The 15,088-nt window shown below is 37.8% G+C and overlaps 1 protein-coding gene across 2 annotated transcripts in view; it reads right to left on the bottom strand.

Moving 5' to 3' along the window:
* tnrc6c1 (trinucleotide repeat containing adaptor 6C1) overlaps positions 1-13,525 on the bottom strand; it is an 81,622-nt gene extending 68,097 nt beyond the window's left edge. The window contains exon 1 of one of the 2 annotated variants that reach the window (XM_053515163.1): positions 12,865-13,525. The gene's annotated coding sequence lies outside the window, so the exon portion shown is untranslated. The remainder of the gene's footprint in view (positions 1-12,864) is intronic. The other variant, XM_053515162.1, reaches the window with a different exon arrangement.
* Between the last annotated feature and the right edge of the window lie 1,563 nt (positions 13,526-15,088).

Genomic DNA, 15,088 nt, shown 5'->3' with positions numbered 1-15,088 from the left:
CAAAGCAGAAGGAGACGCAAACAGTTAGCTGTGTATTGATTTGATGCCGCGTTCTCTTGCAGGCTGCAAAATGTAAGAAAGCGCTAAAAATATCTGCAAGCCAGGAGAAGAAAAAAACAGCAAAAGAAAATGACTGAAATTGTCCAGGGTTTGGGATCATTTTATATTAAAAAGAAAAAAAAAATACTACTGTACGTCATGTGTCCATTGCAAGATCAAGTTTGCATAACATAATAGCACGTCGTCCATGCTACAGGATCTGAACACAAAGCATCCGCTACACTACTCAGAGTGCCTTCAATTGAAACTCAAAGGTAAATTCAATGCATTGATAAAATGCTGTATTTTTGTTTCTCATATATTTTAATTAAGCAACAGTACATTTTATCAGATTACTCGATTAATTAATTAAATTTTTGGTAGAATACTAGATTACTGACATATCATGGTATGCAAACTCTGCTGTTCTCAATATACATGCTTCCCTTAGGTAACATCATTAGAAGACATGGGATTAGTTTCCATTGTTATGCTGATGATACACAATTATATATCTCAACAAAACCAGACGAAATACCCAAGTTGTCTAGATTAACCGAGTGTGTCCAGGACATAAAAGATTGGATAACCAATAACTTTCTTTTACTAAACTCAGACAAGACAGAGATATTACTTATCGGCCCTAACCCTAATAACCCTAACCCTAACCCCAACCCACACAACAGCTTTCACAATTCAGCCTGCGTTTAGAAGGATGTACTGTTACTACTAGCTCAACAGTAAAAGACCTGGGCGTAATATTAGACAGTAACTTGTCCTTTGAAAATCATATTTCCAATATCACACAAACAGCCTTTTTCCATCTTAGAAATATTGCCAAACTTAGGAGCATCTTATCCGTATCTGATGCAGAAAAGCTAGTTTATGCATTCATGACCTCCAGACTGGACTTTTGTAATGCATTACTAGGTGGTTGTCCTGCATCCTCAATAAACAAGCTTCAGTTAGTCCAAAATGCAGCCGCCAGGGTTTTCACTAGATCCAGAAAATATGATCATATAACCCCAATAATACCATCCCTGCACTGGCTACCTGTTCAGTTTAGAGGTCCACCACGCTCCTTAAGATCACAAAACTCTGGACTTCTTGTAATTCCCAGAATTTCAAAATCAACAAAAGGGGGTAGGGCTTTTTCATATTTAGCTCCAAAGCTTTGGAATAGCCTTCTAGACAGTGTTCGGGGAGCAGACACGGTTTCCCAGTTTAAAAGTAGACTTAAGACGCATCTCTTTAATCTGGCCCACACGTAACTCATCCCATAACTTCATACTTCAGTACATCTATCCTGAATGGCAACTACGCTAATTCTCTCCATCTGTTCTGTACTTTTCTACCCATCCCGAGGCATCTGGAGATTGTACCAGCTTCAGTAGACAAAGGCCAACCCTGTGAGGATCCTGAGGCATCCAGAGAAGGACCAGCTCCAGCTGGATTCTGCCTTATTATGGTTGGAGCTACACATACTGCTCCTGTGCTCCCATTGATCCCTGTGCTGAACTGGACTTCATGTTAATTTAAAGAATTTCTGTTATATTGTACTTTTAGCTACATAACACACATGATGTTATATCATCTCTATCTGTTAAGATAAGATAAACCTTTATTAGTCCCACAAGTGGGAAATTTGTTTTGCCACGGCAGCAAGTGGACAGTCCAAAGTTAAAAATTAAGAAACAACAGAATAAAGTAAAATAAAATAAAAATATTTTCACCCAAATGAGGATGGGTTCCCTGTTGAGTCTGGTTCCTCTCAAGGTTTCTTCCTATTGCCATCTCAGGCACGTCACCCTTGGCTTGCTCATCAGAGAAATTTTATTCATTCATTATTATTATTATCTACTTACACATACACAATTTATTATTATTATTATTATTATTATTATTATTAATTATTTTTTTTTTTTTAACGAATTTCTTTTGTTTTTGTGAAGCTGCTTTGAGACAATAACTATTGTTAAAAGCGCTATATAAATAAAATTGAATTGAACATATTTGATACCTACAGCCCTGATGTGATCAGAAAAAAAATCAGAAATAAGTGTGGTCAAAAATTACTTAAACATAGTTAAATAGTAGAAATCACAGGTTTGTGTAATAGTAAAATAAGAGCCCTTCCACACACACGATTTGATGAAAACACTCGGGATTGGCAGTAAAAAAAAAAAAAAAAACTGTGTGGTCGCAGGAAAACCACTTGTTAGTGAGATTAATCAAGGAAGAGAGAGAGAGAAAAAAAAAACTTTTCCCAGTTGTGTTGGACTAATGGCACTTAGTTATTAGCCTAGTTAACCCAGTGTAAGTATGTATCCAATGATGTAAACTTTAAAGCACCTTTTGTAAGTCGCTCTGGATAAGAGCGTCTGCCAAATGCCTAATTGTAAATGTAAATGAATGTACTAAATGACCAGGTTATCACATGTATTGAGTTTAGATGGCATGGGCATATTCCAGCATGACATTGTCAGTATTCTTCAGGATCTAGAAGAGTTAACGCAACTTGTGCCTTAAGGTTGCTGACCGTAAAAGGTGAAAAGCTAAAGGGGTCCAACAAAATTTTTTTAGAGAGCTTTTTTTTTTTGGCCAGGCAGTGTACCTAAAGCATGCATGCACTTAGCATATACCAGGAAATCCTTCACCTATGTTAGATGGTAGTAAGTGGGTGGGGCTTCCAGGGAGCCAGTTAAGCGTTGAGCATTTAACATCTATGCAACTGCACAATAACTTGCATAGTACTCAAAGATTAAAGCACACTGCGGTTAAGAAAAGTATGCACAGATTTTTATGGGTCTATTTATGGGAACAGTTTCTCCCAAACACTAATTAGATCACTGAAGTCACTTCCAGGTCCTAGAAATACCCGTGTTAGTTAGTTGGCTTGGACTGAGAGCTTAAACGAGAAAAGTCCGAGATAAAGCGGCTCTTTGAGGGAGAGGGGTTTATAGTACTGACTGGAAACAGACATGATGGCCAGACCAGTGTTCTCTGTGGAATTCCACTGTGTCCAGTCTTTGTAACGATGCCATTTCTTCAGCATTCAGTGCTGTAAAAAGAGAGTGACCACTCCCACCCTCTCAGCAAAGTGGTCTGAGCGGCAGGCTGCTCTTATCTCAGTGCAGTAGAGAGTGCTTTTGCAGGGCAATAGACTGTACACCACCACCTGGTGTGAATCAAACATTAAATGTACAACACATTAGAAGTGATCATGCACCATCACTCTTACTCATGCACTGATAGTTACTCAGGGACAAATGCGCACACAGTCTGTTGTCCGTGATATCTCAGTTTTGCGTTTTTTTTTAACACAGACTATAATACTATTATTTCTAGAAACAGATAAGGTAACATAACCCAAGTTTAATAGTAAACAGATTAAAAAACGTGATCTTATTTAATGATGTAGCATTGTTGTTATTTGTTGGTAAGTGTCTCCAGTTTTGCTGACACAATATCCAGGACATTTAATGCTTTGTGTGTGTGCGTTTGTGTGTGTGTTTTCTCTCCAACATCTTGAGCTGGGCTTTAAAAAGCAAAAAAAAAAAAAAAAAAAAGTAGCTGAGAGAGGGAACAAATAATAATAGCAGCCATAAAGTTATATGAAGTGATGACAGATGTTTCACAATATTAAGCGTGTAATAATAAACTGATAAGTACATACTTTAATAAAATCACACCGCCCTACTGACTGATTATTTTTCCATGATGGCACACATCGTGGTTTATTCCTGATACATTACTTAAGAATTAATCCAGTGGCAAATAAGAACAATCCAATAACCCATATGGGCACTATATTTAGACACAACAACTTTAATATGAAAAGTTATACACCTGTATAAGGCTTATATTTTTTATGTTGAAGTGTGTGTGTGTGTGAAGCTGCAATTCAACACGTTTTGCCCCATCTTTATTTAACTCTCTGCAAACACATAGCTCTTGATTGTGTTACAGAAGAATATTATTTTATATATATATGCATTAAATCAGCCTTTCACAGCTGAATAACTATAGAAGCTAATATCCTGATTTGATTCATTTTGCAGCTTATGTTCTATCAGCATTGGTGCACTCATGAAGCAATCTCCAAGCCATTTACATGAGCACAGCTTCCAGAGCTTAAGGATTAGTCTAACTGTAATAGCACTTTCGGAAGCCACAATCATCACAAACGACAGATTAACAGCAATATTACTTTTACGTGTCACATTACGCTCTTTTCTTTTTTCCCCCCCCAGCAGAACAGCATTGTAACTAAATTGCATCGGAAGGCGAGAGGTGGTGAGAACCGAGAAGACGAAGAGCATGGTGCATGCACACAAGATGGAGGAGATGGAAAGGGGGTGGTGGTGGATTCTCTCTGGGCACAAAGCCAAAAATGCCAGCGCTACAATACAAACAAGAGTGCGGCAAACCCCAGGGAGCCCAGTGACTAGCAACGGCAGCGCTCAGAGGAAGAAATTTGCAGCTCCTCCATCTGAAAGGCACATTATGTAGCCATTGCTTCCCTGTCATTTGTGAAGAGTAAAGCTGACGCACCATCCAACCTCGGGGAACCCAAAATCCTCTCTCTCTAACTCGCACGTGACGACGAACAAAGGCAGAGGACAGGACGGTGCCAAGAGTAAAAGGAAAACAGCTGTGTGATCGAGGACGAGTGCCAGCAAGAACGACTTACACTGAGGGCTTAGAATGTTCTTTTTAAGTATGGCAGGTTTTAGAAGCAACCTTGATGTTTCAGGTAAAAAAAAAAATATGCTGCCATGGATACAAGGCCTTGATCTAGTATGAGCAAAACGACTGTTTTACATGCAGAGCAACTAAAACAGAACACTTTGATAGATTCACCGGTTTAAAAGCCTCCAATTTTCAAGTGGCCACTAATAAAAGCACTTTCACAAGCTTTTCTGATTTATTGCCTTCAAAGACCACATGGCCATCCGACAAATAGCTTGGTCACTACACTTATGTCTGTTATACCGTTAAATGACTGAACTAATAAAATGCATAGCATGAAACAGCTCAACAGAGGTAAACTGTAGAAAGCTATTTATTTACAATTAGGCTTCAGCCTTGATTCAACAGTGGTTTAGACAATATGTTAAGGCAAATGTGGCATCTCCTAACCTCCACGGGCAGTGGTGGCTCTGTGTTATGGCTCTGAGTTACAGATCGGAAGGTCAGCGGGTCAGCTCTGCTAGGTTGCTGCTGCTGGGCCCTTGAGAAAGGCCCTTAGCCACATAAAGACTGACACTGCGGTCTGATCCCAGCCTACTAACAAAAAAAGCTGGGATGTGTGAAGAATAAAGAATTTAACTCTGCAGTGATGTATGTCTGCAAATAAAGTCTGAACTTGACATTAACAGTTAGAGATGACACAATCAATTCAGTTATATATCGTGACATTGTATCGGGGTGGTGTCCCTGGTGATTTCCCATACCCATTACCAGTCCACAATAAAGTTAAAAGATGGAGCTATGTGGCCCATGGTCCAGCGTGACAATGATCCTGTGCACAAAGCAAGCTGAATGAAGTCATAGTTTGTGGCATGACCTAAAATGGCCTTTTGCAATGACCTCATGCCAAAATATACTATACAGGCCAAAGTGAGCAGCTGACAGATACCCCCATGTGCTTTGAACACACATTCCAGATTTAGGCTCTCTTTGCTGTTATACTGTATCTCCACTCTTGTACGAAGACTTTCCACCAGAATTTGGATAAGGAAGCCCGGAGTGCAGTCTGCATTTTTCTCTAATTTACCGCATAGGAGTCAGGTTGCACTGAGGCATGTTGAGGCCATGGCACAAACTATGTCTTCATCTAGCTTGCTTTGTGCACAGGGTCATTGTCATGCTGGAACACGTGTACTAGCACTAACCTGAAGTGTCTGATTCATTTAAAGCAGCTATATTTGTTGTAAAGTTATGTGCAAACATCTTGAGCCATCCTTTATTTCTTCATACTAAATTAAATGTACATTAAATAAAACTGATAAAAATAATAATGTTTAACTTTGACCAGCTGCAAAGTGCCTAAAGATAACATTTAAAAAAATTTGTTTGTCTAAAAAAACAATGTCAGTAGCAACTTCATTTTCCCCTCTCGTCTGCTGCAACCACTCAGCATTCATCTTCACCAGTATACTAATCACCAGCCTGATCATCTGATATCTTCTGCACCTGTTTCTCAATGGTTCATGGCTTAAGTAAGATCCTCTTTTTAAGCTTGAATGATTAATCAGTGGTTACTAAGTGATTTTTCTTCTAATCTGAAACTATTCAGATACAGGGACTGGACTAAAAATGAAACCCATTTCCAAAAGTCCTTTGGAAAGCCTGAGTCTAAGATTGCTGGTTCGATCTGTAGCCTCTTGCAGCTGAGGGTCTAGAGGGAGCTAATTGGGCAAGCTCTCTCAACGAAGTGGGATGGGAGACATTTAGTACACTCATTAATTACAGCTCTACGGACAATCAGGGGCATCTGTAAGCTCACGCAAGCGGAAGGAGTGGACAGCGCTGAGTGTGTTACGCTGCCCCCAACGGTGCGTGACGGAATAGTTTGAAAAGATGCGGTCAGTTGGCGACATTTAGTTCAGAGAAAACGCACAATAGTCTTCTTTCCTCCTGACAGGAGGGTGCTAACATATGTGCATTAATAGACATGAACAAATGCATGAAATGAATATATGTATCCATTCTTGGCAAAATGTAGTCAGTGGTCCTTATTCTGTCCTGACAAAGTTTTTGATGGAGCAATGTGATCATATTTGTGACCTTGAACACTTGAACTGTAAGCTGCAGGGAGCTCACTTCATATTCCAAGTAAAAATATTAACCAAGCCTGACTAGCTTCTTTAGAATATTTTGCTAGCACAACATTTATGTTCCAGCTTTGCACTGGATTTCTTTTTGCTTGGTGCAGTCAGTGTTTTCACTGAAAAGGTCGCCAGTCTTCCATGCATGTTAATTAAGTCTACAGTGAAAATCTGTTCTACTGTCAGGCAGATTGCACCTCGGCTGGCACACAGTGCAGCACGAGTTGCGATTTACAACTCTGTACCTCATACTGTAGTAACAGCGCCGAACTGCCTCATGCAAACCACCCAATCAGCACTGTGACCTCTTATACAGCTGAAAAATCAAGAACTAAGGATGTAATAAAAGCTATACACTGGGAAAGCATTCTGTTAAATGTCAGTTTCTACCTCAGCGATTTGTTTTCAATCCACTAATGATTGTGGATGGATAAATTTTTACAGATTTCTTTTTCAAACGATAAAAAAAATAATTATTTGAACAACGTTCAAAACAGGGACAGGTTATGAACAGTACAGTATAACGGATGGTATAACCATTGTGTGTACAGTCCTCGCTGCTTGAGGGATGTGTGTTTATAACGCTTGCAAATAAATATATTGTAATCGTGCAAGAGTGGCTTTCGAACAAATTCAGAGTAAATTTTTGTTTTCTAGCTCATTTAGGGACAATTAAACCACAGGGGTTATTATTAACCTTTTATTTTCGCCTTGATATTTCCAAAGGTGTTTGCCACCATAGGGTTAGGGCCATCATAACAAAAGAATTATCAAGGTCTGACTTTAAACTCAGAATTCTGACTATTTTCTCATTTATAAAAAAAAAACTAGCCAAAAAAGAAAAAGTCTGAAATATTTTTTTAGGCAGGCCTAATCCTCTTTCCTAAACCAGGATATCATGGCTTTAGGCAGGTTGTGGTATTGGATCAGGCAAATACATTTTATTAGAAGATTTGGGTTCTTGGGCAGCGCTGGAAAACTCGCAACAGAAAAAAAAATATTTATTTATTTATTTGTTTTTATTGTCACACCTTTAGCAATTAAAGCAAACAAATGTAAAAAATAAGGGAAGAAATAGAAAAAGTAATAAACAGGGTATTAATAAACTGAAGTAGTAGTAAACAGAGTTTTCATTTAGCTCACACTTGTGTTTTAACTTCGCAATAATTAAATAAATAGTCCGTAGTTGCATCTAAAAAAAATATCTGAACACGCTAACTGTGTGAGGAAGCTAGGGGAAAAGAATTTCTTATTCAAATTATTTTAATGTTTTTAATTATCAATTCAGCTCATAGACTCTTAGTTGCAGTCCTAGCATGCACAACTCCCGCTATGTAGAGACACAGGGACTTTCCTTCCTTACTTCATTTACAATTCAGGAAATGCTTGAAGGACGGAAGGGATAAAGTAAAGGTTATGTTCTGAATGAAACCATTTTGTCCACAGTTATGCAGGTGAAATGTGAACTGTGCTGAATAGAAAAGCTAAAATGTGGCTCTCTAATAAGAGTAATGAATTCAGGACATCGCTTTTTAAAATACATGGATTGATTTTAAGATCATCCCCACCCTATTTATACTACCGCTCGAAAGTTCGGGATTACTTGCATTTTTTTGTTTACAGATTTATTTTCTACATTTTAAAAAAACATTACTCAAGATTTTAAAACTATGAAACAACACATATGGAATTAGGTCATTATGTAACAACAACAACAACAACTATTTTAAGACACAGAGGTCAGCTGTTCTAGAATAGTTCTTGCAAAAACATTATTAAGTGCATTTGCAAAGTCCATCAAGCTCCATGATGAACCTGGCTCTGATGAAGACCGTCCCGGGAAAGCAAGACCCTCTGCTGCAGAGGAGACGTTTATTTAGAGTTACCAGCCTCAGAAATCACCATTTAACAAACTGCACCTCAGATTAGTTGTGAAATCTTTACAGATCATGAGTAGCAGATACGTCAACATTAAATGTTCAAAAAAGATTATTGCATATATTGGATGCCTTTAGCAATAAGAAAGAAAAAAAAAAAAAAAAAATCAGGAACGACCATGGAGTTAGAAAGTGATTCCAAACTTTTGAGCGGTAGTGTAAATGTTGAACTGATAATTATTTGGACTATTGAGTTATAATCAATAGTCAGACCTTTTTATATTCAGAGTATGAAGTTATGTCCAATCGTGAGACTTTCCTTCTGAATCAAACACATCCGTTTAGCCCCACCCATGAAGATTTAGACAGGATTTCCATATGCTAAACAATCTACCAAGTCAAAAACAGAAATACCACTGGCAGTTAAAAAAACATCTATCTGTACTGAGGACGCTAAAATTTACATTTAGGCATTTGGCAGACGCTCTTATCCAGAGCGACTTACATTTTTATCTCATTACACATCTGAGCAGTTGAGGGCTAAGGGCCTTGCTCAAGGGCCCAACAGTGGCAACTTGGTAGTTGTGGGGTTTGAACCTGGGATCTTCCGAACCGTAGTCCAATGCCTTAACCACTGAGCTACCCCTGATTTGGCCTAAGTTAATATATCAGATACACTCAAATATAACAAGGTTAAAACATTTACATGGAAAATGATGCAGCAGACAACGATAAAAAACAAACAAACAAAGAAAATATTTTTATTTCTATGATGTTTACTGTCATCGCTAAGCAACGCCATCAGTCTTCCAGTAATCAAATTTATGTGAGTAAATGTCACACATCAGTGCAATTAAACTGATGGAGGAAGCTAATAGGAGGGATTACTTTATTAGTAGTGTTAATTATTAGAACATATTAATGTAAAATATCTAACTATGTATTAAAATTCAGCATATTAAAAGCCTATTATAATTCTGATTTATCCCAAAACAGGAAAAATGTCTAGCTTTGAAACCATGGTGTTGTAACTAGCTCATGTCTTATGTATGTTGAGACTTGTCTCAATATGTGTGGCAGAATATTTGATTGATGGGGGGAAAAAACCCAACATAAAATCTGATACTTGAATAAATAATAATAATATATAACAATAATATATATATATTTAGTAAGTGTTTTTATAATAAAGCTGCGCAATATTGTTTGCAAACAAAAAAATGGATTTAATAGTAGAAAGTGCATAATATTTTTATGTTTTGCTCAGCAGGTCAGCTGTTCTGGAATAGTTCTTGCAAGAACAATATTGTCAAGTGCATTTGCAAAACCAAGCACCATGATACCATGAAACTGCCTCTCATAAAGACAGGAAAGCAAGATCAAGACTTACCTCTGCTGCAGAGGAGAAGTTCGCTTAGAGTTACCAGCATCAGAAATCCCTAATTAACAAACAGCACCTCAGTTTAGAGCCATTGAGGCTTTACAGAGCAGAAGTAGCATCTCAATATTAACTGTTCAAAGAAAATTACTGCAGATTTTGGGTGCCTTCAGCATTGTTTTACAGTGTGGAAAGAAATTACTGAATTAGAAATTAGAAGACATTAGAATTAGAAGGCGTGTCCAAACTCTGTGTGTATTATTTACACAACACACACATACTTCGTATACACAGTATGATCAGGATCGTATGATCAGGTTTTTAAGTAGAATGAGGCTTTTGATGATGATTTATTCCATAACCATTCCTTTATATTCCTTTTCCTATAAACGAATGTCACCTAAACACATAAATAACAATGGATGCAGCATATTGTGCTTTGCAGTCTTCGCCTCATCAACGGACATATACTTTTCCGTCTTTTTTCAAACAGTAACATGCAAATGTATTAAGCCCACATGCACATTCATTGACAATGCTACTAAGGCTGTGTACAAGCATGCAGTAAAAGTGCGTTGTATGGTAATCTGAGCATTATGTGGCCTCTTTTTGTCTGGTTCTCCCAAAAGCCTCTTTCATCGTCAGAGAATACACAGTTTCTTTAATACGCTTGCACGCTGACAGGGGCCCCTGATCCTGCAAGGGGGACGAATCTGCCCTCCAAAATTAGCAACTACTGCACCACACTAGCCAACAGTGAGGCCAGGGGGCTCTCAAAGGGAGAAAGCACGTCAGCAGCTTGTACAAACGCCTTTACAAGTTTCCCACAAGGCATCTGTAATTCCCACACAAGCCACAAGTAAATAAAAGTAAGAGAGAAACAATCAGTAGAGATAAGATCTCAGATCTCACATCATCTGACCTTGTCAGCAGGATTTCACTCCAGCCATCTCGATAACTAGTGTCAAAAATGTGTGCGCGTGTTTGTGTGTGGGCAAAAAGAATTGCTCAGTAGTGTGTCTGTAACTAATTTAATACCAAATGTATAAAAATATTTAGCTAACCACTAGAACAGTGGTTCTCAATCTTTTTGTAGCCCAAAACAAAAACAAAAGCCCTTTTTATTTTTTACGAACACTGGAATATTTTGTGTTTATTTATTATGAAATTCCCACACATGCACACAGGACGCACTGGGTCCTGACTGTAATTATTTCAGAGCTTATTTCCTCATATAAATGTAAAGTGTCTGTCAATGTAAAATACTGTCCTGTGTATAAATCTTAGCCATTTGTTGTACAAAGATTTTTGTTAAAGCTTAGTTCTACATTATTAATTCAGAATCTAAAACGTTAAAATTTCCAAACGTTAATTTTCCAACAAACAAAATAATATTACAAAAAAATGGTTGTATATCAATAAAGAGCCTAAGACCACAATTTAGACAAAGGAACTGTTTCACATGCAAAAAACAAACAAACAAACAAACAAAAACAGGTCTTCCAAAATGCTCAGTAAAACATACCAGATTTTTTTTTTTTTTTACAAACATCAAAAAGCATAACAGAGAAAACTGTTTCTCTTATGTAAAACACCAGATTGTCGCAAGCTTTACTTAGTTTATTAATGGTTAACTTTTTTAACATAGAAATTATTAATTTCTTCATTTCTGAAGACATCTTCAGCTTTTCCTTGCCTGTGCCAAACTGTATAGAATGGATTTACTACAGTAGAAATTGATAAAAATTACATTTGTTTTGTCTAGATGCAAGTCAAATATATTGGTTTGTATATAACTCGCATTTCTAATCATTGTTCCTGTCCATGATCAGGATAAAATTACATAACGTTACTAACTGACTTTGTCCAAAAAAGTAAGGGGGTGAACGCATAGCTAAACAACAATTTGTAAACAACATGCATGGTATTTTCATTATTAAACAATTAAATAATTATATTCATGCAAACATGTCTTTTTCTTCTAGCGATATAAACATTTTAGGTTTAAATCTAACATCACCTAAAGACAGCACTTCTGTCTTAATTAATTATGCAAAAAAGATGAAGCCTTATTTTCAAACATAAATGAACGTTTTTGTTGCATCTGATAAAGTATGCGTAAGAATCTCAAATCAACTGGCTGTTCTATTAAACAAACATGCATCTTATGCATTTATCTTTAAAAGTATGGATGTGGAATTATGTTGCTTTTTTAATATAATTTTCAAACATGTTTATAGTTGTGACGTCTGAGGTGAACTGATGACGTAAGCTACAAGCACGCACCACAGATAATCGAAGATAATCAAGTCAATCAAGTTTATTTTAGCATGTTAAGCAGCAGTCTGAGTCCAGGGAAGAACAGTTAAATGTGGAAAGGAAACGATCCTACAAACAGATGTTGCAGTGTGGACTCGTGCATTTAAATACATAAATAAATAAATAAATAAACAGAGTGTTTTTATGTGATGTTGAGAACCAGGCATGCATATAAAGTCTGTATATATGTATAAATAAGACCCACTGTGTAACATAACATCAATCCTTAATGATGTCTAAAAATATGATGTCAAATATTTTGCATCCTAAAACAGGACTTGTAAACTCGTTTATTTGTTTAGAAAAATGACCCAAACAAAAAACGCATCCAGTACGCGCGCAAGAATTTCAAATAAACTGTACGTTAACAATCAGGTCTAAATGTGTCATTTTTTTTTTGGAATTCCCCAAAGCTTACCTTAAATCACACAAAGTCCAGCAATGGCGGTTTTGTGCTGAGTGTGTCCCGGCCCGGAGACGCGCTCTACACCCGCACTGACACTCCAGACGCTCTGGCGCAGCTCGCGCGCGATACAGTCCAGTTTAAACACTGCAGTAGAACAGACAGCTTTTGGCTTTTCCAGTTCAGGAATTTACTTTTTTTTTTTTTTGCAGGATGAACAAAACAAACAAAGCAAAAATAAAATAATGCGAGTGCAAACAGAGGACGCGACGGCTCCGGCTTGTGAGCACGCAAACCTCAGCGCAGCCTCAGCGCGCGTGTGTTCGGCGCGTGCAGCACGCTCTGCGCTGTTTCAGTGACGTGTTCATGTCGACAAGGCGATTAAAAGAAGTGCAAAACGGGGAAAATGTTTCTCAGCGTGCATTCGTCTCACTGACAAGCGTGTAAGCGGATCCACGCGAGTACGTGCTTGAGAGAACCTCCGCGACGTCCATCTGTAGTGACACAAGGCGTTCACTGCGCTTTCGCTCGCGCTCCTCCAGCAGCCATTTTGTTGAAACTGACAACAGCAGCTCGCTGCAAACAGGAAGTGCCCCCATTCCCCCAGCGTCTTGTCACGTGACCGACGGCGCAAAACAAGCCTAAAAAAGGGGTTCCGCCTCCTCGTTGCTATGGTCACGGGGTTTACTAGCGCCTGCTGTGCCGCCTAGGTGCACATCTCCTGTTCTTTCTCTACTACCTCTGTGTTTGTCTCTTCTGTACGTATATAGGACATTGACTTCCTGTTTTGACAAACACACTGAGACGTTTCTTCTTCACAAAAGCAAATTCCGGAGTCCAACAAGAACAGCTGCTGCTTCTATTTTGGTCATATTAACGCATAAACCGAAATCTGTTTACCAGCAGGGGGCGCACTTCAACTTTCAACATATGAATAGTCACATATTAATTCTTTTTTAAAAAATTACTACAATTTTACAAGAACTTAAAGAAAACCCACATGGAGAACTTGCACAAAACGAACAGAGACCCAAGATGAGGATCAAACCAGGGTCAGTGCAGCTGTGAGGTGGCTGCTCCACTATTTCACCATTTTTACCATTTGTAAATACTGATCGTCTCTAAAACAGTTCTCCTGAAACAAATTGAAACTAAATATTTAGCTAAATCTTCTGTGCATAAAATGTTTCTATTAGTAATGATCATCCGTCCATTTATCTAAGATCCTCTGTAGTCCTGCTAGCGACCATGGAGGGCAATGGTGATTACCATTGTATTTATTTATATTTTACAACTGTGGTAGGATCTCCAGTAAGCATTCACACCTTACAGGCAATTTGGAAACAACAATCTGCATGTTTTTAAACTGTGGGAGGAAACCAGCAAGTACAGGAGAACATGCAAACTCCATGCACACAGACCCCGAGGTGGGATTGAACCTGTACCCTGGAGGTGCAAGGCGACAGTGCTAACCACTGAGCCACCATGCCACCAGTAATAATCAGTAACCCAAGCTTAACGTGCAGTGTAAGCTAAACTCAGTTGAAAGCTAATTTGATATCTCTTTTTTGCTACGGGCTGTCATTTACTTATTTTTTAGTCTATTTAGTAAAAATGTACAAACAGTATTTCCAGTGCAGCCACATTGTGGCATGGCCCAGCGGCCATTCATGTAGTAACCGTTTAATATATGGTCAGCAAATAAACACAATTTTAATATTTAACTAATGCTTTCTCTATAATGAGTAAATACTGTACATGCTCTAATTTGTAGAGTATTTCATTTGTATCATAAAATAAAATACAGTAGCAGCCATAAAGTTATATTTGGAAACCAGTAATAATGGAAATAGTTAACAATTAACATTGTGTTACATCAGTCTGTTAACATTGTGATGAAGTATTAATCAAGATAATTTACAATATGAACTTTGTTTGGAAACAATGTAGGTTTAAGACAATTTACAGGTTAATCAGTAAGCTTAGGCAATTTTCTTATATACAGTGCACCATAGTGTCCAAAACAATTTTTCTCTTAAAACTCAGAGCATTTTAGTCATTTTTTTTTTGTTTTACCTTTTTTTTTTTTTTTTAATAACACAGAGTAATTTAAAAAATATAACATACACTATTTAGGGCTCACCTGCATGTCTGGGGCAAGAGTGAAGTTCCAACTTGTCCACTCTGTCCCGAACGAGGGTCCCTGGAGCATATTCTGAGTAGCTGCCCATCTGCCCTT

This window comes from Clarias gariepinus, chromosome 16, assembly GCF_024256425.1.
Source record: "Clarias gariepinus isolate MV-2021 ecotype Netherlands chromosome 16, CGAR_prim_01v2, whole genome shotgun sequence".
In the NCBI taxonomy this organism is placed as follows: Eukaryota; Metazoa; Chordata; class Actinopteri; order Siluriformes; family Clariidae; genus Clarias; species Clarias gariepinus.
The sequence above is the reverse complement of the archived record's forward strand: the minus strand, read 5'-3'. Positions and strand labels throughout refer to the sequence as shown.